The 27,499-nt window shown below is 36.8% G+C and overlaps 1 protein-coding gene across 6 annotated transcripts in view; it reads right to left on the bottom strand.

Moving 5' to 3' along the window:
- The window catches only part of PCDH11X (protocadherin 11 X-linked), a 441,647-nt gene extending 415,329 nt beyond the window's left edge, over positions 1-26,318 (bottom strand). For all 6 annotated transcript variants that reach the window (XM_090150278.1, XM_090150279.1, XM_090150282.1 and 3 more), the window contains exon 1: positions 25,793-26,318. The gene's annotated coding sequence lies outside the window, so the exon portion shown is untranslated. The remainder of the gene's footprint in view (positions 1-25,792) is intronic.
- Between the last annotated feature and the right edge of the window lie 1,181 nt (positions 26,319-27,499).

Raw genomic sequence — 27,499 nt, 5'->3', positions numbered from 1 at the left:
CTTAGAATACTCATTATAAATAGATCAAAGCTTCAGCCCAACCTCAATACAAAGGCAAGCCTTTTAGATCAAACTTGAACTACCACCCATCCCACATATGTCCTGCTGATATCTTACTTTGGGTTCTGTTTAATTATTAACATCAAAATACTGAATAATTCACTATTTAAAGAAAAATACTAAGAAACTTCATTTATACAACTTTTATACCAATTATATTTTCTCCATTTTTTTCTTCTTAATCTGGAGTGGTTTTTGCTGTAAATTTAATGGCCCAATCCTTCATTTATAGTCTAAAGGAAGTCAAGAAAATACAAGCAGGAGACATTAAGCATTAATCAGAAGATGAAAATAAAGATGTTGTAATGAACAAACTCTCTACCAACAAGTACATAGAATTCTTGACAGCACCCCTCAATGCTCAGTTGCCAGGGAAATTTTGGATTAAGGTATTCTAATGTGTCACAAAAGAAAGACAAAAGTATCCCTGGATGTCACTGTCATCTACACTATCCAGGTGGATCTGCGCATTAATCTAAAAAGAAGTTGTGCTATGAATCTGAACTCTGAAAAGAACCTAAGAGCTTTCTAGATATCAGAAAGTTCTCTTCTTCCAGAATCTGTTGCTTGAATGGAAGTAGTCAATAAAAACTGTGTAAAAAAGGTTTGTTAAACAATTTCAGAACACACTGAAGCTGAATACGGTACAAAAAAATCCTGAAGTAGCAAAATATCTTAATGTCCGTTCCTTTAAAATATGAACAACATGAAGTCAGAAACATGACATTTAATGAAAGCTATCTTCAATTTATAAAAAATAATATCCTAAACTTTGTTTATTAGTCAGTTGACAACTGATATGGATGGCACGTTCCTTCATGGTCTCTTTGCAATGAGTATTTCAATATTCACACAGTTAGTGTGAATAGTGAGTATTCAGTAACTCACCCTGGCTGATGTTTGCCTTGTATGCTTAGCACTTATAGCTCAGAGCAATATCGTTGATATTAAAGTAGCAAATGCTTTTATATAAAGGAAAATCTAAATCTACAGATTTATGAGTTAGCATTTTCAATGCGGAAAGGTATGTGTAATTTAAGAAAAGGGTCAAAACTTTAAGATCTTTATTTTCCCCTTATTTTTTAATCTACTACCACAACTTGAAAATCATTACATAAATATAAAAATCTAAATATCACCTGATTTTTTTTTTTTAAACACCTTTATTTTTTCCTTTCCAATTTACTAAGAATGTAATAGGACAGAATTATGAAATTCATAGCAACTCTTCTCATGCCAGGACCAGAAATAAAGTTTATAAAGTATCTATCTATTTTTATTTCATTCCAGTTATTCAGGAATAAATATATTTATTACATCCACTTTATATTCCTAGATTCTTCTCGTGAGGGTTGTGTATTTACCTTCAGCAATCAATCCTGATTAGAACTTTTCAGTTCTCCAGAATCTTAATTTTAAAGCTCCAGTTACTTTCATTTCCAAAGGATTTATTTTACCCCACTGTTATTTATGTCAATGAGAATATTCTCAATACTGAGAATCATGACTATGAAAAGAAAATAAATAAATGGAATAAAAATGTTTTAAAAATAAATCCTATGTCATAGAATTCAATTCACCTAAACAACAAATACAAAAAAAGTAAGTACTTCTTCAGATGTAATTTTCTTCTTCATTCACATTTTCTGTCATTCCTGGAAAATTAGTCTTGAGAGTTATTCTACAGGACTCAAAATTCAAGCAGCATGAAGAGGAAAACATGCAGGACACAACAGTTTCCCCTAATTCTCCCAGATAAAATACAGCCATTCAAATTTCAGAACTGCAATCTCAATAAGTATAGCTCAGTATTCTTCCAGTTTTGTTCCTTCTGCACTTGCTTCAGTTCACCATATAGATTTAAACAGCTGCACAGTGTATAGCACACAGTGTATTACTGTATAGCAGCTCAGACTAAATAAGCAGATCTTTCTTTGGGTTTTTCATCCCCTGCAGAATAAGATGCTTCTATTAATTCAAACCGTCTGGTATAATGTATCTGGCAAAATGAGGCACCAAATGTTTACCACAGGTTAGAGAGCCGCGTTAAAAACATAAAATATTCTGTGCTTCTACCTTAGAAACAGAAAATGAAACGAGGTTGTGGTAGATTTTGAAACTGGGTGAGTTAAGCTGCAGCATATTTTAACTTAGATGAGAGTGAAGATTTTTGTACATCACTTACACCTGAAAACCATATTCAGATGAACTGATAGTTCTAACAGGTGTAATTCCTCACATTCAAGAGTAGCCTTTAAAGAAACAAACTCATTATCTAAATGGTTACATTTTATTTAGGAAGCATGATGCTAATTCTAGTTTCTCACAGAACTAATACTTATGCAATTAATTTACACACATTCAGATGCATTCACATTCTTATTAAAGGTAGTAATCCAACAACAAAAAAAAAAAAAAAAAAAAAACAGTAAAACATTAAAAATTATTCAGCAGTTGAAGCAGAAGTCAAACAAAAAGTATTTCCTCTGAGACATGAATAACTCATGGAATCTCATCCAACTCTAGCTTTCAGTCCAGCTTCATGCAAGTCTTTCAGTCAATTTGAACACACAAGGGTGTAGTTGCACATACCTATCTTGTTAGCATTAACTGATGATGGAAAAGCAAGATAGCAAGATACAGTTTTCTTATTTCTCATGAAACCTTGGGAATTCAATCACTTTCACAGGATGTAATTCTGCCAGTAATCGTGATGGAAATTCCATGAAAAAAAAAATAAATAAAGATATCAAATTCTAAGAATATAGATAAATAGATTTTGGGTTAAAATGCATCATTTCCTATTCTGTGTGCATTCAAATCAGTATGGTTAAGTATAAATTGAAAAGGAATTTAAGGATTATTTGTTAGTGGCAAATAAAAGGATATTCACCTGACATATGGGCAGCAGTATAAAGTAAGAGGTTTTCAAGGTCTGTTAAACTAACAAATGTGATTTTTCTTCTCTTTGATTTGCTTTGTAAAGAATACAAGATCATAACTTAACTTATTGGATTCCTCGCTTACTGAAACTGAATTACACACTGGTTGCCACTTCTGCTACTTATAAATGGTCTTTCACATAATCCACTTCTAGGTACTCACTACTCAGTGCTGAGTATTCAGTATTCAGCACTTTGCATTACATAATTTTAGTGACAAAGCTTTACAATTCACTGCAGCCATACATTCAAGGAAGAGTTCATTCTAAACTTCAGGTAATGGGCTTTTGGAAGTTAATCTTATACAAATTAACACTATGGACAATATAATTTCATATTTCCTCAGGATGTAAGTTCATTTAAGCCAGCATAAGTGCAGAGATGTCAAAAGAAGGACATATAGGCTATGTCTGTTCACATCAAACTATATTTTCAGAGTACCAAAATGTATGTAAAGAGAAGAGCTCACCTGGGGATGCCAGGCAAGATAATATGAAAACATTTTTATGAACAGAAACACATCATTTTAGAAATGGCAGTGTTTATGTTGTAAAAATAAATTAATTAATTAAAACCCACTAACTGTAATGCAATTATCTTTCAAAGTTCCTTAAAGAAAAGGATAGTCCGTGTTCCCACTAGGTATTTCCTTATGTATCTGCTTTTCCAAAACGATGCAATTTCTAGAAAGCTCTAAGAATTTAACTGATTTTGTAGCAAGAACCAAGTCTTTCACTGATGTAAGAGAGGCATTAAGCCTTTCGAATTATAGTAGTATATGATATCTGAGACACTAGACCCTTCTTATTGTCATACCTGTCTGTATGCAAAGCTACCATAATAGAAATGCCTCTACAAGAGTCCATTTTCCCATCCAGAACCCTACAAATTACACTGCTATGTTGGAAACATATTCAGGTGATAGGAACAAACTCTGAAAAAGAAAAGATAAATAGAAGAAGAATCATTTGCTCTATCAATTTCAGTTTCTAATAGCAATGAAGAAGACTTCAGTGCAGGTCTTCCTAGTAATTAATGGCTAGATGAGCTCAATTGATTACTGCAAACTATCAGCTTCTTGTGTCATTAATCCCCCAAAACTTTACATTAATTGCTATTGCCTAAGCTCTACTCATTTTGACTGAATGCCATACTGTGCCACGTTATTCAATGCCCACAGGTAGTCATGTGTGACTTAAGATTCTGGCTTTTCACAGTTTTCTGCCATTATCTTTCACTGCATTTCACCAATTGTTGTTGTCCTTCCATTAAACAAGCTGCAAACAGTTTGAAGAGGGAAAATTCTTTCTCACCCTTGAAAATGACCCCAAAATAAATCATAACGGGTACTTATGAATATAGGCACTTAAAACAAATCGTAAACTTAGTTTCAGCTAGAATGGGAACCACACGGGGATTTAAAAGATTGAAATTAGTGGAGGTGCTCTTGCACGTAGTATCACAAAGCAACAGCAGTTCTGTGTTAATATTTCACATTCACATTATCTTCTAGAGACAGTTCACCTCACAAGACATGCATAGTGTAGTTAATGTCAAATATGTCAGCTCTAAATTCTTGCATCTGAGAGTTTAAATTTGATTTAAATTTGATATAACAAAATGATGCGTCTCTATGGGATTTTGATGGAATTTTGAAATTTGTCAGTTCTTTGCTAGCAAGAGAAATGTTTATATTAATCTACTTGGGAAGGAAAAAATAAACAATGGAAGTTCTAAAGCATGTGATAAAGGGATTATGTTCATCAAAATTTTAACCCTTTCCCACTTTTTTTAATAAGATATAAATTGTCTGTATGTACATATACAAAAAAGGACTACATGATATGGTATTTGCCATAGCAAAGTCTAAGACTGTTAAGACCCACAAACTCTATTCTATCTTCAAATATCATTATAGGAGTGAAAATATGTGTGATAAATAATCCTCTTAGAACTCTCAAAGAATTTTAAGAGTCGTACTCAATCTGTACATTATTTAATGGGCATATTGGTCTATGAAAGAGGAGGGTAGGCATGGGACCAGGCTTGGAAGATAATTATTTTTACATGATCAGCTGAATTTTATCACTATGGCTATATGTTTGATTTTGTACATTTTTACATTTATCATCAGTATTTGCATTTTATATTATGTTCTAAAGCTATTTGGAGCTTACACTAAGATTATTGCAATTTGTGTAAGATGCACACCACGATTTCCCAAATAGTAAATATTTATGGTACAGATTAGAATTGTGCTCTACAATTTGGTAACGCAAATCCTTTTATATTTTTAACTTCAATAAAAGATTATTGATTAAAGTTCACAAAGCTTTAATCTTCAGATAAGTAGGTTTATTCAGATACATATGCAAGATATGTAACAAATAGTATGCTGCTGATAAGAATTGGATCCTACAGTAACCTACAGTGAGGCCTAGGAAAGAAACTCATTATCACAAAAGGGAAGCTGAAACCCAAATGTCATTCATGTGAAAAACAAAAGCATCGATAAAAAATTATTAAAAGTTCCAATGATTAACATAAACCAATGTAGAATTACATGGTATTTTCTTCCTTTGGGCTTGTTTCCTTCTAAACTATCATTTAATGTCACATTCCACAATAAAATCAAGTTCAGCAACCTTGCAAGCAAACAGCATTCTGGTTGGTGTCCCATGGTGACTCCATGGCAAGTCACAGAGCAGTTCATGATGGAAGAGTCCTTTGAAAGGGCTCTGGTCTAATCTCCTGCACAGGTATGTGTAAGTGCTGGGCTCCAACCAGATGTTTCTCAGGCTGTGGGCAGTTGGACCTTGAATACCTCCAAGGACGGAGATTCTGCAGGGTTGCTGGGCAACCTGCTTCACTGCCTCTATTAGGAAAGTGGTATATATTCCAGGAGTAAATAACAAACTTATGTTAAAATTCGAGTACCGTTTAGAAAATTCTTTTTCTTAGGAGGTCAGACTCATTGACTCTGTTACACATGCTTGAGAACCATGACCTCTAGTCATTCTAGGAACTCTAGTAGCTGAAAACAGTGATCGCCAAAGAAAAATGTGTTAGTGATTACACATAGGTGACACTTATGCAATCATTATACTGGCTGTCATGTTGAACAATAATCTGTATGTGTTTAATATGCAGACACGTTATAAATAGCTAATAAATGATTAAACAAAATTGCTGTTTTCATAATGAATTAGTACAAGATCGGTTGTACATAATATTTAGAATATTTAAATAGTTTAACATACTCCATTTATACTCCATTCTGCAGCTGACTGTTACAACACAAATTCATCACTGAAGTTTTTTTTTTTTAGTTGTTTCTATTTTTTTACAATATGCCAAATCTTGCATAAATGATTTAAAAAAATAATTTTAATTGTCAGGGTCAACCCATGCCAGTTCAGGAAAAAAATAAAAAAATAAAAAAAAAATAAAACACTTGAATTGTTTCCATCTTTGGGCAGAATGGAATGGAACAGAAATAGGAACATGATTGCAGCACAACTGAATATAAACTGCAAGGGCTGAGAATTTGGTCAAGACAAAATTTCTTTCACCAGCTTCATTTTGAGAAGCTAAATATCATTCTTTCTAAATCTGTTCCTTACATCATTTATACTCTTCCCAAGTTTCCCACATGCTATCTTTGCCCATGAGAAACTTTCATCAAGTACAAATTCTGTTCTGTATTTCCAGTAATTCTCCCACAAATTTCCAAAGCCTATAAAATTATAATGTGTTCAGTGCTACAGACCAATGTTGCAAACATTTGAAGGGTAAAGAGAAATTTCAACTGCAACAAGATCATTGTTTTCCAATGTGAAGGATCTTTCCTAAAGCATCTGTGTGATTTATCCTCTGAAGATTTTAAAACCTTGCACTCAACATCTCTCCTTCCATGAAAAGGATGTTCTGGAAGATGGTAATCAAAATCCTTTTTCCATATTTCATGTTGAATCAGTGAGCAAAACACATATATCTATACTCTGCTGCAATCAATCTGTCAGAATCCACACAGAACACAAGATGCTGTATACTGTGAAAGTGTAGGTCAGTTGCTGTCTGAAAAAAACAGATGAAGATAAGTGAAACAACACTGGTCTTTATCAGGTTAGGTAGTATTTATGTCTTAGTGGTAATTGACACAATAATCAGAAGTGTAAAAACCTTAAATTAAAGAAAATGGGAAGAATAAACTGTCTCTTCTGACACAAAGCTAAATTCTTTATGAACAGCTCTGCAGCTATCTAAGAAGTATATCTGGCGGTCCAAGTCAGTCCCTGAATAAAGTGATAGTTTATAATCTATTCAGCTGGCAACACAGCAGTTTCTAATGAAAACAAATGCATAGACAAATAGCAGTTTAGCAGCTCTATGGATGACAGCATGTATACAGTTCATGTTCTCTTTCAAGGTGCACTGAACCATAGCAACTATACATTACTTTACATTGATACATTTTCCAACATAAATTGTCATCACTCTGGTTCTTCAAGCATTATTAGAATGAGGCAAGTCTACTTCAGGTAGAGTTGACTTTAGGGGAATTTATATCTATATCCTTCCTTCTACAGTTTCATAACATTTTGCCTGAAAATAAGGGCACTGAATTCTGTTCTTGCCTCACCAGATTTTCACATCAGCTACAGAACACCATTTATTTGATAGTCTCCTTGCTACTTCTTAAATAAATGCAAACAAAAAATACATGAGTAATCAATGAGTTAAATATTAATTAAACTACACATTTCTGTTATATTAAAAACAAGTCCTTTTTATTGTATCACCATGCACCTCCTTTACATAGATGAAATTGAATGGGTGTAAGTTAGGGTAACCTTTCCTGAAGATCTTTTAACAGCAGTATCCATATCGTGTAAAATTGCCAACAGGTCATGTCATTTAGCTATTAAACAAGCCTTTGATGCCTTTGATCCTAAGGCATGTTGGTGACATTGGGTAGTACTCCGTGAACTATAAGCCTCTCAAGGGGAATTTTTACCTAAGTTATTTCTCCCTTAGAATCTCATACACAACAAATAGATCTTCTGTGCCATTCACATACCTCTTCTCTTTAGTAGAAACTCAATACTTTGTAATAACCACTGTTTTCGCCAAAGTATAGAACGTATCCAATACCAGAGCTAACTGTAACAACAGCTTCACCCAAAATGTTGTTCCACAGAGGAGAACTAACCTGGCAGTCGCTTTTACAGTTCTTCCATTCAGTTTGAAGCTATTCTACAGCTTGCTTTTGCCAGTTAAGTACTCTGCATTAGAGCCATCAATTTTTTCCTCAGCATCTTAGCATTTTCCTTCAACACTGGGGTGAGAATTTAATGTTTTGCCTTGTTTCTTGCTCTCTGATAGCTTAGCAAAGTGTATCAGGGTTTTGTATATTTTTTCTCAGTATTTGCATGTCTTGCCTCAAAGCTTCTCTTTATTATGAAGATTCAATGTCATAGTTTCCTTGAAAACTTATGCTTCATCTTGGCACTTTGCCTTGGTATTGCAGCACATTCATTTCAGTTCTTTGGTGTTCAGACCATGTATATCTTCTGCCATGTCTTTATGAAATTTTCAGGTAGGACTTTGCTCTAACTCTTTCTTTCTATAGCTGGTTCATTTCAGCTCTAAATTTTCCAGACTTAAGGAGGGGTCCAGCATATCCCAGACAGTGGCATGTCGCGGTGCTCCTGGGTAATGCAATGTACTCTCTCACTTTTTTTTTTTTTTCCTGAACTAATCCTTTTCCCATCTAAAATGGGCAAAATCTAATTACTGACTGAGCATCAGCTCCTGACACAGAACATTAAGTAGTAAGTTTTGCTCTGTTTGTTTTCTTTTTCTTATTCTGACACATCAGAATTTCCTGCAAAGAGAATTATCATGGGAAATTCGTTACTGCTGGTTAGGTAGTCTGTTAGATTGGTCACTCTTATAGTATTATTATTACTACTATTACTATTCTATGCCTACTTCAACTACTCTCATTCTTTTTTCAAATCAAATTATGCGATGGTTTTCTACACCTTCAGATATAAAACACAAATAGTTTGAAGAAGATCAAGCGTCAATTCTTTTCCCAGTACACCTAAGTTTAATGCTTTTTTAATGCTCAGTGTTGGTGCTTTCTTTTGAAAAGAAATGATCAGGGAGAACTAACTATATGTATGTATACATATATAGTATACTAACTATTCCTGAATAAGTGTCAACTTCATATTGATTGTTCAATGATAAAAATATACTAATAAGGAGACATTTACTAATCTTTTTCCAAAGTTGGCCACTTCAGTGAGCAAAACATCCAAAAGCTAACACATTAGATCATCTCAGAAGAAAACAAACTGCTCTTAAGCACTGAAACTATCTTGTTTCATTTAATGCGCTACGCAGAATTTGTCTGTTTGAAAAACAGATACTGCAACTTTGAATGATATGTAATAGATAAGACCTGCTTTTTATGTCAGCATAGCTCAGCAGACATCAATCGAGATGTGCACATTTCTGCTGCTATAAAAAGTCTCATGCATATGAGTGTTTGCACATATAAATATATTCAGCTGTCTTAACGCTGAATTTAATTTTGTAGAAAAATAAATTACTCTACAATTAGATTCCTTAGTATACATGATTCTGTAAGGGACAGCGGCAGTTTTGGGTTGTGGTTTTCCCCCATCTCAGTTCAATCATTGTCATACTGGTCAGTAAGATGAAAGAATTTCATCAAAACTGTAAGAACCTCATCACTGCCCATCTAAATTTTTAAACTTACACTTCTGTAAGTGCTGTACAACAGAAGCAGGAGAAAAGAAAAAAATGTAAAAAAAAGCAATACATTCTTATCAGACTCCTCACTGTGTCCTAAAATCAGCAGAGTTTTGAGATAATGGCAACATGCAGCTATTTACAACTTGTTAACCTTAACACTATGTTCTGAGAGCCAAACTGTCTGTGCACTAGCTGGCATTTTTCCTAAAATACTTGCAAGCCTTTGTAAAGGAAACTGTCACAGGGCTTCAAATAACTTTTTAGTACTTACTGCCTTCATAACAAGAAATGTTATGTTGCTTTTAGGGCCTATACTCACAGAAAGACGGAGTCAGTGTGAGACAAACAGGCAGAGAAAGGTAGGGGATAGTGGGTACATGAGAACTGGCAAAATGCTTTTTGTCATATAGTAAAAAGAAACATGAACATTAAATCTAACAAGTTGCAACAGTGACACTGCTTTTTAAGATATACCCAAAGACAAAGCCACTAGAAAACACATGATCATTAATCATCTTTTAGTAACTTTCTACATCACAGAAATAGTTCTGCATGAATGAGCATGTACTTTTACATTTTGTGATATTTCAGTCTTAAGCCAGAACAGACCTGATGTCCTTATTCTTGTCCTGGTTTACATTCACTGTCACACATTTAAAAATGCCATGACTGGCAGTCTGCTCAAGAGGATTCTACACATAGGTATTTCCAGTCAGAGATGAATTTTGCTGCAAACTCTTCATGAAGAAGCTTTCTCAAAACCCATAAGCCCAATGTGTAATTTAGACCAAGGATATAAGTAATGACTTTCATAACGACAGCATGTTCATGCAAATGTAAAAGAAACACATACGTGGTTTTAATACAAAAAAATAAAGGCACTTACACATATCTTGAAAAAAGAAAAAGAAAAAAAGTTGCAGGTAATCTTTACAAAATACTAAGAATTGTATACTAAGAGAAGCATCGATCGTCCTGCTGTTGTTGTGTTTTTATTTTGGACTCGGGAATATTTCCAGTATGACAAAAAGCCCAGATTCACAGTCATGCACAGAACACTGTGAATGGCTGTGTCAGCTGCAATACACACTATTCATAATGATGAGGCACTGTGAATACAGCAGTTTTTCATGCATATTATTTGCAAAGGGTGTGACCTCTCCAAAAGCTGAATGAATGCAAAACTACCGTTGTTATGTTCAACAGATGCGGTTAGAACACAGTTCATGTTTTGTTGTTATCCAAGTTTTCACTGCATTTGTACTCCATTCAAGAGTTACACTAACAAAACAAAACTAAATCCAAAATTCACCCAAACAACAAACAAATTGGCTTTTTCATGGTAACAAAATGTTTACATGCATCTTGGATGACCAATTTGAAAGTCTGAAGCAACAAATTTTGAGGAATTAATTTAGAAATGTTTATTTGCATTTTTGCTGTTCACAATACATTCCAAATTCTGCATCTGTAATACTGCAGAGGAAAAAGCAACAATTAAACAAATTATTTCATCACAAATTCTGAGTTTTACTAGTAGTCTTCTGGCTTGGTCAAGCCTGAGTGAATAATCAAAGGTATGAAGTGCCTTGTGGAAAGGAAAGCCTTTTAGCACTCCTGTGCTGTCACTTTTTGATTTACTAAAAAAGTAACTCACCAGAGAATTAAGCTGTTTTCACAGAATTCATTTATTTCATCTAAGATCTTTTATTAATTCATATTTATTTAACTTAGAAAATCAGATTTTCAACATAAGGCTCTCCAAGTTGATTAACCGTGCAATAAGTTTTGTTTTTCTTTCAACTCTAATGCTTTTTCTAACTTAGAAACCAAGGAAATAATCTTTTCAGGCTTCTTTCATAAAAGTTCAGATCAGTGCTGTCTCTCACTATTTTGTTTGGAGATTTTTTTAGGTAACCACATCTTGCCTCACAAACAAGACTTACTTGTAACCTTACTTTGTATTTCCTTACATACTGCAGCACTGAAGACCATTTAAAGATAAAGAGATTTTTGGCTTGTAAATCATCTTCCATATTTCTCTTTCATAAGTACAGATAGCTCCCATTCATCTTGTCTTTAATGACTACTCCCAGCAGAATGCTTACAGCTTTTTTAACCTGTAAATCTGATCATCCTCCCAAGAGATTCATTAAAAACTTCAACAGGACTTTTTTCTCTTACAAGAAACAATACTTTGGTATTGTTCCTGATGCCTTCTAAAAATGAACATATTCCAAGAGAAATTGAAAATCTGTGAATTTCCCCTGGTTATACAGCTCATAAACATATTATCCATGATGTCAACTATACATTTAAATCACACTGTTTTGCTTAGCTGGGATCGCAGTGAAGTATGTTTTGAAACAAAATTTGCTGATTCAAACAAAGGAAGGATCAGAACAACTGCCAGGGTTCCGTGTCTGTGGATACCAACTTATATTTGCATAACACTATTTTCTTTTACTAATGTAACAATAAACAGAATCTGTTCATATGCATGTGCCTTATTGAGAACATCTACTATTAAGTTTCTACAATGGAATACATGTAATATCTTTATAGAGGCAGGCTGGATTAGCATTAGAATAGTGTAAGTAGCTCACTTTATATCCAAAGCTGGCCATGTTTCTGATCATCAGTCAGGGAACAGCTCTTGCTGAATTACCACTATTTCACACCGGCACATCAGGGCATCTCTTTCATTAAGATTTGTCTTATAAAATAGCCCATCCCTGAATTCAAGATGGAAAGAAAGTAATTGGGAAATGTTCCCAGTTGATGGCAAAAATAGAAAACCTAAATGATAAAGAGTAATAGAAAACCAGTTCATCCCTTCCTCCACACAGTGAAAAAACAGCAGAAATGATTTTCTGCTGAAGCTGAATAATTATATTGACATTTTTATATTCAGCACTATCAGGGTTGATCATCTTGAAGCAAGCCTAAGCCCCACATCTAAAATACATGCTAAAAAGCGTATAGTGAATGTCACAGGTCTATTTTTATGAAATACATTTTTCCTATGGAATATTCTGCATTTTTAGGAAGTTTTACAGCATACTCTACATTAGCACTTCATGATTAAATTCCCATTGATGGAAAACCATACCTACGCAGGACCTTCTTGGGACTCAAGGAAACTCTGATTTAGCCTATTGGCCTTGCAGACACTTCCCTGTATACCATCTGCTGTTAATGCCTATTTAAAATCCAAGGAATCTCAAAATATCAGCCTGAGATGGTCTATGGTTCAAATGCAATACATTCCTTTACACCCGTTTATTAAGATAAACATATAGTTAGGTTAAGAGGTTTTCCTCAGTGTAACAGGAAATAGTCCATTGTTGTGTAGCAACTGTGTTTAATGACCAAGCAGCTACAAATAAACTGCAGACAGCAGAGATTTATTGAAATATTTCAGTAAAATCTAAGTATTTTTTAAGAGAAAAAAAAAAGGGTTCTTGTTCAGGTAGAATAAACAAAATGGATAATTAAATGGTACAAGAAGAATCATGGGTGGAAAATACTAAATACATGCATTCAGTATTCTGCTGAGCTTTCAGATAACATTGACCAAAATAAACTAACGTGGAAGTTTCCAAATTTCAGTTACATTTAGTATATGCAATATTATATTCCTGTTAGAGATTTTAAAAAAAGTACCAATGTCATCATATGATACAGATAGCACAGAAAATAAGTGTAAGTACCTAAATGAAAAGGAGTCTTATCTAGATTTAACAAAAAAAGAAAGAAAGAAATGTAGTTCAGACTCAGAATATCTTCATAACTACTTTTCAGTGCACAATTTTGGTTTCTTTGACTGGTTTGCCAAATAATTCAATGATGACATAAAGAATAAATTAAAGGCTTAATAACAGTAAAGATTCTTCAAAAGGTACCCGGCTTTTTACAGTCATATAAGAAAATTCAGGTTTTGTTGCACTAGAACTACAGACAAAAGAAGACAAAAAAGGACAGCAAAATTAACCAAGGCAAGCTAACAAAATTCCTTCTCTCACTGATACGTTTTGCATTCTGGAGATTTTAGGAAAACGGTTGCGAAAGTTCAAGAGTCTCCAAATACCTTAACAGTAAAAAAGCCATTTAGGATGTCATTCTGCAGATCTGTTTTAAAAGACGTGTAAGTACCAGCCTACAGTATTTGCACGCTCATAGGGAAGAAACTGGAAGGCTTGTTACACATTCTAGTATATCCCACCTATATTATGAGCTAATAAGACATGGAATCAGGATAATCCAAGCTGGAAGGGACCTATGCGAATAAACTACCCAACCTCCTGCTCAAAGCAAGGTCAACCATGAAGTATGAGCAGGTTGCTGAACTTTTTATTCAGTCTGATCGCAAAAAGCTCCAAGAACAAGGACAACATGTTCTCCCTACATAACTTGTTCCAGTTGCTTTTCTTTACTTGGTGAACCTAGATCACTCATTTCATTACCATCACTATTTAGAAGCAATGAGGCAGTGAGTTAATGATAATTAGCAGAATGAGGAAACTGAACATAACTGTTCATTTCTGGGATGTCTAGAAGATGGCAGCCCTTTGAGTAATTTAAAAATTATTGGTTTTATATGATTTTTTAAGAACTTTAGATTAATTTACAGTGTTTTTTTTCTTCCAACAAACTTACATTTCTGTCCTTAAACATATTGTCTCTTCTAACCCTTACCTTATTTTCTCATATCCACTCAGCTCATACAATATGTTAAGTCTCTTTTCAAAAACTTCATTTTTTGCATTTTTGCAGTGGACATGTAATGTCAATCAACCTCCAAACACTCCTGTAGTAAAGAGCACTTAACCATCAATATGAAGCATCAGCAGGATGCTCTTCATAAATACAAACAAAATTACACTCCATCTAATGTGTCCACTCCAGAAAACCCTCAGGAAAACATGGATTAACAGATTTGTCTTACAGCTCTGAATGTCAACTAACATAGGTCTTTCAGGACCACAGGAAAAGAATTAGTCTCAGGTTTTTCTTCCCCTGGGCTTTAATGTTTATAAAGCTGACTTCTGCTTTACTTTTATCTTTTACAGAAGAACTATATCATGCAGCAAGTTTTACTCAGAAATTGAAATAAAACTAAAAAGTGTTTCCTAGATCAAAAGCAGTACTTTAAACTGTATTTAGAACAGCACTGTACAAAAGCAGTGAACAGATGACTTGTAGAAGTCTAGATCTGACTTTATAACATCAGTTCAAGGAGGCCTCCAAAAATTAGATAGCACAGAGACAGGAATAGCAAACAAAATTGAGATCCAAGTCCAAGAACAAAAATAGCAGCTCTCCTGTTCACCAGTAAGTTCTTCCTGTCCTGATCATCACTTCTTCACTACCCTTCGAACAGCCAGAGCCACAAGGATATAGCAAGCTCCTGAACTGGAGCAAAAAATCCCACCCAAAACACACTGAAAATGTATCACCTATATGGAGGAGTCCCTGGCTTTTTCATAGAATCATAGGAAAGTTCACCTTAGAAGACATGTTTGGAGAAGCAGTCTAGCCAAACTTGCCCAAAGTTTCTAAGTTACAGTAGGTTGCTAAGAGCCTTAAGTCGAGTCTAGAAATTTTCCAAGAATTCCTCTGAATATTAAATAAGCACTTCTGTATTATGCAAAACCAAAGGAGAAACCTCTTGAAGTATTTTAATTTACTGCCAGCATCATCTTACCTTTGAGCTTCAAGTAATTCACACCTATCCAGGGCTGAATATTATTCTAAAAAACTCAGTTTAAAACACTGTTTTATGTTCAGGAAAAGGGAAAAGGAATCTGACTCAGTGCCAACTGGCATTCAAAACTTAGCCTAAAATCGTACAGCTGTCAAGTCTCCATCTTGACAGAACTATTCACTACAACTGGGATTGCCTTTTAGAGGATCCTTCGTAGACCTCAGTAACACCTCCAAAATATGAGAAAGAAATTATCCAACCCAGAAAGGACTTGAAATATTTCTCCCTCCAAAACAGTTACAGCCAGGGTTGTAAGAGTTGCATCAGTTGAAGCTAATTTATTGAAAGAGGAGAAAATGACTCATTGGTGTTCTAAAAGACAATGGTATCCTTAATCTCTTTAAAATGGTAATTCCCCTGGATATGTGACTAAAGAATATCTGAGCATGTCTAACTGGTGTTAGATTTATCAGCGGGCATTTTATTCCCATAATAGCTTACTGAAGCTGTTTCCAAGAGTATTTTGAAATTTTAACTTCCCTCTTCTTTATTTGTCTGTGTTCCCAGTCAGACATATTTGTAAGGTTATGCTGATGCATATTCCTTATATATACATATAACCACATGGACGGCAGTTGAAGCGATTTTCTGATCCAAAATTTTTTAATCACCAAAGTATCCTAAGCTGTTCAGAAAGTAGCTTCTGTTGATTGTTTGACGCATCCATCAATCACTACCTTGCAGTTTGGTTAGCACTGACAAAGTCAAGGCACAGATCCTTCACAGAAGTGACTGAGTTTTTAGAATTTAGTTATCTTGCAGTAGCTATACTACACTACCCACCAGCTTCATCTAAATCACTTACTCTAAACTTTTTTTCAATATATATTTTTTTAGTGTTTATAGCACAATAAAACATGAAAGTACTGTACCTGTCAGAATGAATTACGTATAAGTAACTGAGACCGTAAATGTTTTTTGCAGACTGATGTTCGCTATTTTTTGACTCAACCATGATTTTTTAAATACTCATTTTTGTTAAGTATAGCTCAGTGAAAATACAGTTGTTAAGTGTAAAGGGGACTCATAACAAAAAAAAAAAAAAAAAAAAAAAAAAAGGCACTTATCTGAGGCCAGAACAAGCTTTTATGAAACTTAGAAGGAAAGTATTCCATTTGTTTATGTTTTTCCACTGATGTTAAATAACAATAACCAAAACTTAAACCTGCTTTAAGTTACCAAGATAAAAAGCATATGCAGTGAGCAATCACTGAACAAATTATATCTTATATGAAGATAAACAGTCCAAAATAGCAGTAATATTTTGTCAGTTAAGATTTAGGGAGCAATTTTGAAATACCCTACACAGTAATTCAGAAAAACACCACTCAGACACAAAACTAGAAAGAAATTCATTTTGTATTTTTATAAACTTCTTACTGAATTTGAGCTCTGCAATGAGACACAATCACTGAAGCATTGTCCTATTGTGACTAATTTATCAGCACAGTTACCTCTTTTCTCCAACTTAAGGGATAGTAAAAAAGATCTCAGGTTTAGTCTGCCATACTCTAATGGATAAAAAACAAGTTCAGCTATCAGAAATTCACAGAAATTTCATTCAGTTCTTTCTTTCTTTCTTTTTTTCTTTAATAAATGAAATCTTATGTTCGTTTGTGTCAGTTTGTCTAACTGGATTTCAAAGTTCAGATTGACAGAAAGTAGAAGTGATCTCTTTCTGACCGGAATACACGCTTACTGTGACTGTCTCAAAATACAGCCAGGACTTTTTCCAGTGCTGGCTATTCAGCCTAGCAAAAGTTAGGGTGAGCCTTCTGCTACCACACCTCTTTCCATCACTCACATTGACATTAAGAGAAGCAATACACACAGAGAAACTATTCTGAATTCAACAGCATTTCTAAACATGGTCGAGATCCACACAAATACATTTCTGCACCCCAAACTTTGAAATAAAGCACCCAGTGAGTGGAAACAGAAGACAGAAGGTAAAAGTGTTAATTAAAACTGTCTCTGTTTAATCAGAATCATCTTCATTCAACTTTCACGTAACTTAACAGGCTGGTTGATGCCTAAACTTACCTGTTTAGTGAGACACAAAATGCAGAAAGTAAAATAAGAGGTAATAAGCCCCAAACTGAACACAAATTGTGATACCACACAATCTTACTAGAATGGATTCATTTCTATCACAGCTTTTCTAAATCTTCTGCTCCTCCTTCTTCTCTATTTAAGTATTTAGAATCTACTTGAATAGAAAAGATTCAGTAAAAAGAATGTGATCACCCATTATTGGTAGAATAATCACACTTGAGTTGCAATATTTTTTGAGAATTAGATGGTGACTAGTTTTAGCGTTTCCAGTATTGAAGAAAAATAAGAAAACATGAATAAGGTACAACATGTTACTATAACTAGTCTTTAACAAAATTTGTGCTGTACATATATGTATATTTCTTGAGAACAGACAGGCTTTAGGCTCTTTCAAAGTTCAAATCACTTTGAACATCCAAGTCCTATTACTTACATATCCAAACTGTGGAAATCCTTTCAAATGGACTTCCACAGTGGCATGATAAATATTACTTATTTACTGATTTTTAACTTCAATTAACAAAGTTATTTCAAAGACATATTACTCTCAAATAACCTAAACAAAGTGTTTTTTTCATTGAGGAAGAATATGAATTCTTTATTATTTTATACTTATTTTCTCATTGTTTTAAAAAAGTCTGATATTATTTAGAAGGTTTCACCTACACATTAAAATGACACTATTATTTCTATAAGCAAATATCCTTCAATTCTACAATATTTTGCTTTAAGAAACAATTCAGTCCATTCTTTTTCACTTCAACGTGACACCATGTAAGTACAATTTTCTTTGTTTTCAGAGCAGAAAGTGATCATTTTAAAGCAAAACATTTCCATTGAAGCATTCAAAAACAAGCAAGCAACTCCCAAACTCTTGAAAATCCTTGGTATTTAGTCACCAAGAACATCTCTTCCTTTAGCACACAAGATTCAGATTGTGCAGTGACGCTCACATGTCTCAGAACTACAGACAGAAGGTGTTGCTAGTTCATTTCTCATCGTAGGGCTACAAACGTTTGACATATCCCTAAACTCCAGTTAAGAAAACAACATTTTCTGACTTCACAATAGTAATACATTTCTTCAACATGAAATATCAGTGTATTTTCTTTCTGAGTCACGTTCACTTTTAGGAAGTGGTCATCTTTATTTCCCCTGAATTGCCAAATATTTTTGCAAGTTGATTTTTTTTTTAATTACTTTTTTTCCCTCTCCCTTTTAGCTTGGAACACGCTGAATTAATGTTCCATGAACTCATTCATCTCAGACCTACTCTATATAATGCCTTAGAGTTCCTTCAGAGCAGTTCTTTAAAACTTGTAAAAGTTCTACAAATATGTAAGTAAATTAGCTCTTACGACATGCACTGATAGCCAAAATGTCAGAAATATCTAACTAATAGCTCACCACTCTGTAAATGTCTTAAAGGTATTTTAAAGATAAGTTTTGCTAAGAAAGCATAGTTAATACTCTTCTCCTAGATGTATTGTCTTTTTAAGGGACTTATACATGAAAAATGAATTAGGTACAAATATGTGAACACAAAGAATGTTACGATAGTTCCATTTTTTAGTCATCGTTATTTTGGATTATACACAATTTAAGTGCACTTATTTAAGGGTATTTAGGAGTATCCTTCAGAGTGTTATCATCAGGAGTATCTAAAGTCTCCTCTGTAATTTGCATTCTTCAGATATAACTAACATAAACAGTTGTACATTAGTCATGAAGATGTGGATCTCTTGAACATTAATTTTAGGAATTCCTTGATAATTAGACATGCATGTACACTAATCTGGCAAGCACTTAACCTCGTGGTTTTGAATAGCCTTCTCAGAGAACTGGAATCTATTACAAAACCCTTAGTAGGAATCCATTTATTCTGATAAAGTCTCAGATGTGAACAAGGCAGAAAGATGAATAGAAAATGAATTTTATGCATTTAATTCCCACTTTTTATCTCCAAAATTATTACTTTGTTACCTTGTGTTCTTGATCTTAATTTGAAACACATTGCCACATACATTTTCCTAGGGCCAGCTAAATGACTGACAAAGTAAGATGGTTAGTCCATTTAATTGTAACTTTAGTTTCATTACCTACATCTTGAATATATTTATAAACCACTTGCATCAACTATAATTTGAAAAAGCTGCTTCATTGGGCTATAGTTCAGATTTTCTATCATTTGAGTCCAGTGTTCCATATACACATTACAGATGTTCTTACATCACTATTTAATGGCAATGTTTCAAACCACTGGAGTTCTGCATTTTTCCCTACCAAGATTAGGGAAGGTTCTGGCACATCCTTCCTATATTTAACATCAGCATTTAATCATAAACATAATAACTGTTTGGTTAAAATCTCCTTCCAGTATGTGAATCCAACCTGCTCCTTGACATAATGGTTCCCCTTGAAGCTACCCTCCCTTTCAAGAAAAAATAATCCTGCAGTATACCTAAGTTAAACCAGTGATCCAAATGACCTATGTGCCTGCTAGATCACAGTTCCATACTTGTTTGTCAAGAAACAGGATGAAATGTGCTTATAAAATTATAAAGCAATCACAAATCCCACACAATTGACTAAACAAGAGCTTAAACTATGACTTCCAGTAGCAGAAATTAAACTCATTTTCTGCTCAAAGTCAGGAAACTTCCTTTCTCAGAATGACCATCAAAAATTTGACCTTCTAGTGAAATTCCAGATACAGCCTAGAAGCAGGCAGGTGACTTTTTTAAAATAGGTTTCTCTTACTTCACATTTTACTGGAATCTGTAATACTGTCATTCTCCAAATAGCATTCACATTTCTTTTGGTAGACATCTATGTATATTTGCCAGGAACTAAAGCTGTAAAGAAGCCTGTGTGTGGCTTTCCAGGGTTGTGATCACAAGTCTGGTAGACTGTAGATTTCCATGTGTACACACTCATTAATTTAACAAGCTCACATGGAACTGTAATACTAATGTTGAAAGCAGTTGGTTAAATGAAATACACTGTGCCTAGAGCATTGCAAACTTTTAGTTGCTTTTTTTTTTTTTTTTTTTTTTTTTTAATATAGTATGTGTATCCTGCTACTTCAGAAGATAGCAGAAAGCTCACAAAATTACTAATTAAATTCTTACAAAAATAATAAAACTACGTCCTTAAGGATGTAACATGTAAACACTGCAGACTACATCACCAGTGACATATTATTTCTATAACAACTTAGAAGCAGAAAAGCATTCCCTTAAACAGCCTATCAGATTAAAGCCTTATACAATGCAGATGTTCCCCTGGCAGGTAAATGAAGCAGGCAAAGTTTCCTAGCACAGAGAACTGCCCTATCTAACCCCACAGTGATGGGTTTTAAATACAATGGACCACCTTGGTTTATATTTTCACTATTACATTTGGAAGTAGCCATTAATTTCAAGGTTCATTTGTCTCTCTGAGAACATATTCAGCTCTGCTGAGCTGATTACATAGATTCGCTTGCCACAATATAGTCCTAGTTGTATACCACAACTTATGTAAAGGAAAACAACATTAATTTCAAAAGAACTTCCCTTGAAAAGTTAAAAGCACTTGCTGTTTAATAGCCTAAGTTCTGCCATTCTTGCAAGCAAAACTTCTATACAACAATACCTTTGATACCATGTTAGCATGTTTAGCTTCTAAATAACTGTCAGGTGTTCAAGTATATATGTTTCATAATGCAAAAATTATTCAAGGCCCTGTTCCAATAGGAAAGCTTTTGCAGACAAGAATCTTTGTCTCTCACTGTGTTGGATGAAGACGTCCTACATTATCTGTGGAAGAACATTTATTTTCTAAGACTATCTGAAATACATAATATTCAACAGGCCATTTATTAAAAGCAATGACACAACTCTTTACAGTTTCTTGTTTGTTCTCAGAACCATGATTTGATTTTATCTGCACTTTTAAATTCCATGGTCTTTTATAGCAGTATTGTTTTTTACATTCACTTTCCCTGGACCTTAATGAAACCTTCCCTGCAACTGGGGTGGGCTTTTTCTTTACATTCAAATATAAAATCTTACTGTGTAATTGTGAAAAATATTATTTGTCATCCTTATTTGGATATGGGTTTTGTTCTAAAAAGTTTTATGAGAATTAAAAATTCTTTCACTTGCACCAGGGGTAATAAGCAGCAATACTCAGGATATATTTTCCATGTATTCAACTATTAGTCACAGTGTGACACCTTTAAGATAATTTTAAGGACAGTTTAAACTCCTCTTACAGCGGAGCTTTTAAAAGTGCAAAAGCTACAGAAGCTTTTATGCTTCCTGGCAAGTCACTCTGCTAATTCAGAGCCCATAATTGAAAAAGACTGCCTTTTAAATCTATTTTCCTTATTTTACCATTGGATAATGAGAATGGGAGTCTCCCTACAGATCTTACGAGATAATCAAATTCCCATTTCCACAGTAAATTTCCCACTTCATATTACTTGCCTTTATATATGCAGGGAGCATGAATTTTCAGAAGAGACAAGAAACGCTCATCGCTCCTTTGCCACGCTGAAGACTAACAACTGCTATAAATTCCCTCAGTGATCTCACTGCAGAAGGAGGCAATTGAGACAGCAGACTGTTAATCCTCCTTATCAATTTTTATTTAAGGGGCAAAGCTTTCTTTGAATTGGACACCCATTTATTCTATCGCAATGTACTTGGGAAAACAGCAAGTAGTGTCTGGGACTTGTGCCCAATCATAGGCACGGTGTAGCACATGCAACTGAAACACTGACCGCACATGTATTTCCACTTTGTAACTTCTAGCCTGCAATACCCATGAAGAGGTTACAAGCATTGGAGCAACACCCTCACTGTTTGAAGATGGCTGACTAACTGAGACAGGCAATTGTAAAAGATTTGGGAATGCTTTAGAAGAAAGGTCTCAAAGTGTACACTGACCATTAGTACCACCCCCGGCACCTGTGACAGAAAGACCTGATTTCTACACTGCTGCTCTCAAGTGAACTATCTGGTAAGTGTGCTTCAGCCACTGCAGCTCCAAAATACTTTTAACACCTGTGTCAGACACTCAATGTTAATCAAAAAGTATAGTCCTTGTTGGCTTTTTGAGATGATAACTTAAAGGGTTCAGACACAAGATAGGGGGCTGTGCTTGGTTTCTGTAACTCTGCCCTTAGAAGAAATATCTAGAATAATGCCAAGGGCATCTAAAACAACCTCAGACTGAACCAGTAAATCGAGATCTGACTAATTCCTGTCTTAAGACAGGGCTATTCTAATTTAAGAAGAGTCCTACTGCCTCCTTAATATTCCCAGGCCCCTTTAAGGCCCAGTATAAACACCCACCTGGCTCCATAAGGCTTTCCAGATTGGAAAGAAATTATTTTGTTGTTGTTGTTGTTTTTCTTCTCTAAATTGCTCAGGCTGGCATTATTTTCTACCAAGCTTTCTATAAATTCAACTTTAAAGTGCTATATTAGCAAATGTCAATTGTTATTACACTTCATTACTTAGGATAACTTCTTTTTTACCATATGAATGCATTAAGCTTAGATTCCATCTGCAAAACTAAATGTTAAATTACTAAACAAATGGGTGTTCTAATAGAATGATTGACATATCTTAACTATGGAAGTGTGAAAGACTACAGTGTAAGACTACAAATGCAATACAGGACCGCAGGTTCAGATCTTTGATCTCCTTTTTCGCAGAGGCTGTGATGTATAAAGCCAATTCCACTGAGCAGACAGTACTACACTGAATATAAATTATCCTTTAACTACAGCAAGGCTTACACTCAAAGAAATGCTGCAAGGATGAACAATGCAGCCATGAAGCAATAAAGAGTTCTTCTGCAGAAAAATTACAGACCCGGATCTGCATGGATAACCATGTTTTCAGAAGATGAATTTTGTCTCAGCTGTTACTTGATAAAAATTAGAGTCAATTTTGGAACATTTGTACATACAGAAGTATAATTAATGAACACCGCTTACTTTTCCCATTAAAAAGTGAGGCAGAAATGCTTGCCTTATTTTCTAGACTAAGCATCATTCCCCTCAGCAGCATAACAGTTGTTTTGGAAGGTGGATATCAACAGTCTCAATTGAACATGGCTTGAAATTTAAACACATCTTTTCCAGATATCTCCTTAGAAGAACCGTCTGCCTACTGAGCCTACACTAAGCTCCCTGGAGCTTAGCCATGAATATTCTAAACTCATCTCTTACAAATCACAAGAAGTCTCCTTTTGCCAAAATAAAACACTTAAGAGGAATTCAATACACTTAAGCTGCTTTTCTTCATTTCCTTTGATTATTTTAAATGAATAATTTCTGTCTAAACTTTATGCTAAATATACAGCAAGAGAGACACTCAACAGTGAAGCTATTACCTCTGATTTTGTACACAACTCAAATGGGAAAACAAATTACTTGTGACAACCTGAGATATTTGTTTTGCTTTAATCTACATAATTTTATAATTAACCAACTCTTTTGCAGTTATACAAAGATACTAATGAGTATCTTTAGAGGAAATATCTTTATTGTTTATTTAAATTATAATGTAGGTGGTTCTAAGAAATGGGTCATTCCCAGACTATGTTGTTTATTTGTATAACAACTTCCATTGTGTGTGAAGAAGTTTGTAAATAAAGTAACTTTTCTCCTGTCTTACCTCTTTTGACCTGTGCAGTCTGACAGATCAACACTGCTTCCACCGCTGACAAGCAAAAAGTGAACATTTATCTTTGGCTTAATCTTTCTGTTCTCTTTGGATTCCCTTTCAATAAGACTCAAAGAAGGTGCTCTTTGTGGCTCATGCCACAAAGTTGTCTTTGCCAGAATAAAATTCAGCAAAAAAGAAGGCAAGGGTAAGCTGATATCCACTACTGTCCTCAGCTCTGCTTTGGTTCAATAAACTTGAACATCTTCTCCCTCCTTTGCCAATTGTGATAAGCAGCAACAATTACTCAAAATGCATTATAACTCAAGCTCAAAAAGACAGGATCAGATGAGTTGAGTCCACCTTTCCCAAGCTTACAGTTGTTTTTCATGTCCAAGGGGGGCAAATAAGTCCCTTTTTGCCTCTTGTCACTGAATTCAGAGCTACTTCTTAAAAGCAACTACACTAAGGTTGCAAAAGGAATAGAAGACAAATCCTCTGCTTTCTACAGCCTACAGGGCTTCTGTGTGTGACCAGCAAGCTGTAGGCTTTGTGCCATTATGGCAAAACTCATAAATGAACCATCTTTCCCTTCCCTGAATGGTAAGAAATATTTTATCCTTGCCTTTCTGTGTTCTCTTTCCTTGCCTTTCTGTGGTCTCCATAGCTGAAACCAAGTATTCATTGGACATCACTGCAATGCTTCTCTAACCAATTCTAACTGCATACGGAGCTTTAGTAATTTAAAATATATTTCAGCTTGATCTCTGCTTTATCCCATTCCAGTACTCCACATATACAGCAACTTTAAGCTTACAGATATCCCTCCATGGTTCAAGAAAATCCTTCAATCTAAGAACTTCATTTACAATCCAGCATAGTTTCTGCTTTCTTGTCTCCCCACAGCAGCTAGACATTTTGATGCAATCCTCATTTAATGCAATCTCCATTACAGGATTATGATCACATCAATAAAATGCTCCATATGGTTTTTATTTTATTATTTTTTTCATCCCTCTCCCTCTCTCATTAATACCAGGCACTCTATCTAGAAAAAAAAAAAAAAAGAAAAAGAAAAAAAAAAAAGAAAAAAACAGAAGGAAAAAAAAAAAAAAAAAGAATACCACAAAAAACCACCCCACCAAATCCAACAGGATGATAGGATGCTCTAGGGAGGTTGTGGGGGGTTCACATTCAACACAATGTAACAGCCAACGCACGCTGCCCATCAGAGGCTGAGCCCACAGATCTCCTCATTTCTGAGCTATGCAAGTTAGCTCTGTCCTCGCTGTTGAGCACAGATCGTAAAACATTATGTTACCAGACTAAAAATAAATATATATTTGCAATCACTTGCCAGCTCCATGTGCTTTCCACAAGAACATTTTACTCGATCAGTTCCATCCTATTAATACTGCTGTGAACGAACTGCTGATGCCCTGCTGGAGGGGGATACTGGACATGAGCTCTAATATGAAAGGATGCAAAAATCCCTCTTTTCCCCAAGCCCCTCTTACCTTCAATGCCGTGGCTGCAAAAGATATCCCTATGCACGGGCTCCTCAGCACATCACCACGGCGGTTAGAATAGCGAAGGCTGCCCCACTGCATGCAAGTTGGAGTGCTTTGCAACAGCAAATCCTCGATCCAGAACACAAGCTGCTTCTTCCCGTGCAGTGAACCGAGCACGATTCATAAGCGACTTCCACATAGGGAACAAAATAGTAAAAGAAAGGGGGGGGGGGGAAGAAAAAAAAGAAAAAAAAGATTTCCTAACTTTTAGGTAAGCCCGAGTTTGTTTTATTTTTGTTGGGTTTTGTGAACCATTTGCTTTTGCAGCTGGCAAAAGGCCGGAAACGCGATCGCGCCCTGGAAGCCCCGCACCGGTCCACAGAGGTCCTGCCGCCTAACCTAAGTTGAGCGGGGAGACTTTGAACTCCGTGCCGCTGGGCAGCGCAGCCGGCAGCGCCCGGCCGTGAGCTGGGGGAGCGCGGAGCCGGGTCCCGCCGCAGGGCAGCCGCCGCCACTGGGCGCTCGCCTCCTCCCGGCGGGGCGGGCTGCGGGCCCGGCGCGGCCGCTGTGGCGCCCCTGGGGGCGCTGAGCCGCGCTGCCGGCGTCGCCCCGGAGCCCGCGCTGTCCCGGCGGCGGCGGCGGCGGCGGCTCCGGCTCGGCACTGCCGCGGCCGCCCGCGCCCCGCTCTGCCGCTGCCAGCCGGCCCTCCCCGCGGCTGACATCAGCGCCAGGAGGAGGAGCGACGCCGGGGATGCGAATAGCCGAGCCGAGGGGGGTTCCCCCTCCCGGCGCCGCCCTGCCTTCTCCTCTCGGAGAATCCCCCGAAAGCGGCGATACGGTCGCTCCGCCGCCTCGGCAGGGGGCAGCCCCCGGCTCTGCCACCGCCCCCGGGCCGAGCGAGGGGGCCGAGCGAGGGGGCCGAGGGGCCGTCCCGGGGTCGGGGCTGCCGGGCGGGACCGGCTCCCTGACCCGCGCGAGGTCTTGGAGCGGAGCGCGGCGCTGCAGGCGGGGGGCGGCGGGCGGCAGCGCCCTGCGGAGCCCGCTGAGCGAGCGGCCGTACCCGCGGAGGCGGCCCCGCGCCCGGCCGCCCCGCACCACCCGCCGATCCGCGGCTGCGGCCGCGTGTCCGGCTCCGCGCCCGGCTCCGAGCCCGGGGAGCTGAGAGGCGGACGGCGGGGCCGTCGGCCGAGCCCCACAGCGCAGCGGGAGCGGCCGCGGGGACGGGAGGGGGGCGCCGAGCGGAGGCTGTGGAGCTGCGGAGCGCGAGGGGCCGGGGGTAGCGGCCGGATGGCGCCGGGGGCCCGAGGGCGCGGGGAGGCGGCGCGGGTCGCGGTCTCGGGGAGAAACGAGGGGGCGAGAGGAGCGCGGTAGTGCTGCAACCTCCACCCGGGAGCAGGCGCTGGGGAGGCGGAACTGGGGAGCAGAAGCCCCGCATCGCCTCCCGCGGTCTCGGAGCCGCCCGAGCAGCGCGTCCCGCAGCGCTCCCGGGAGGAGCGGCCCCGACATCCCGGCACCGCTGCCCCGCGCTCGGGAACCGCCGGCCGTGCCAAAGCCGTAGGGTCTGTGTGCGGAAAGTGCCACGTGTGAGTGTGTCGGTGAGTTCTGCCGTTTAAGAGTGCTAGCGTGAACGTACATTTGATACTTAACTTGCGGCATTTGTTTTAATAATTCCAGTATCTTGAAGTATTTGCAGTATTTTGCCAAATGCTTACA

This window comes from Phasianus colchicus, chromosome 14 (genome assembly GCF_987193195.1).
Source record: "Phasianus colchicus chromosome 14, bPhaCol1.hap1.1, whole genome shotgun sequence".
NCBI lineage: Eukaryota > Metazoa > Chordata > Aves > Galliformes > Phasianidae > Phasianus > Phasianus colchicus.
This window is presented reverse-complemented; position numbering and strand designations above follow the sequence as displayed.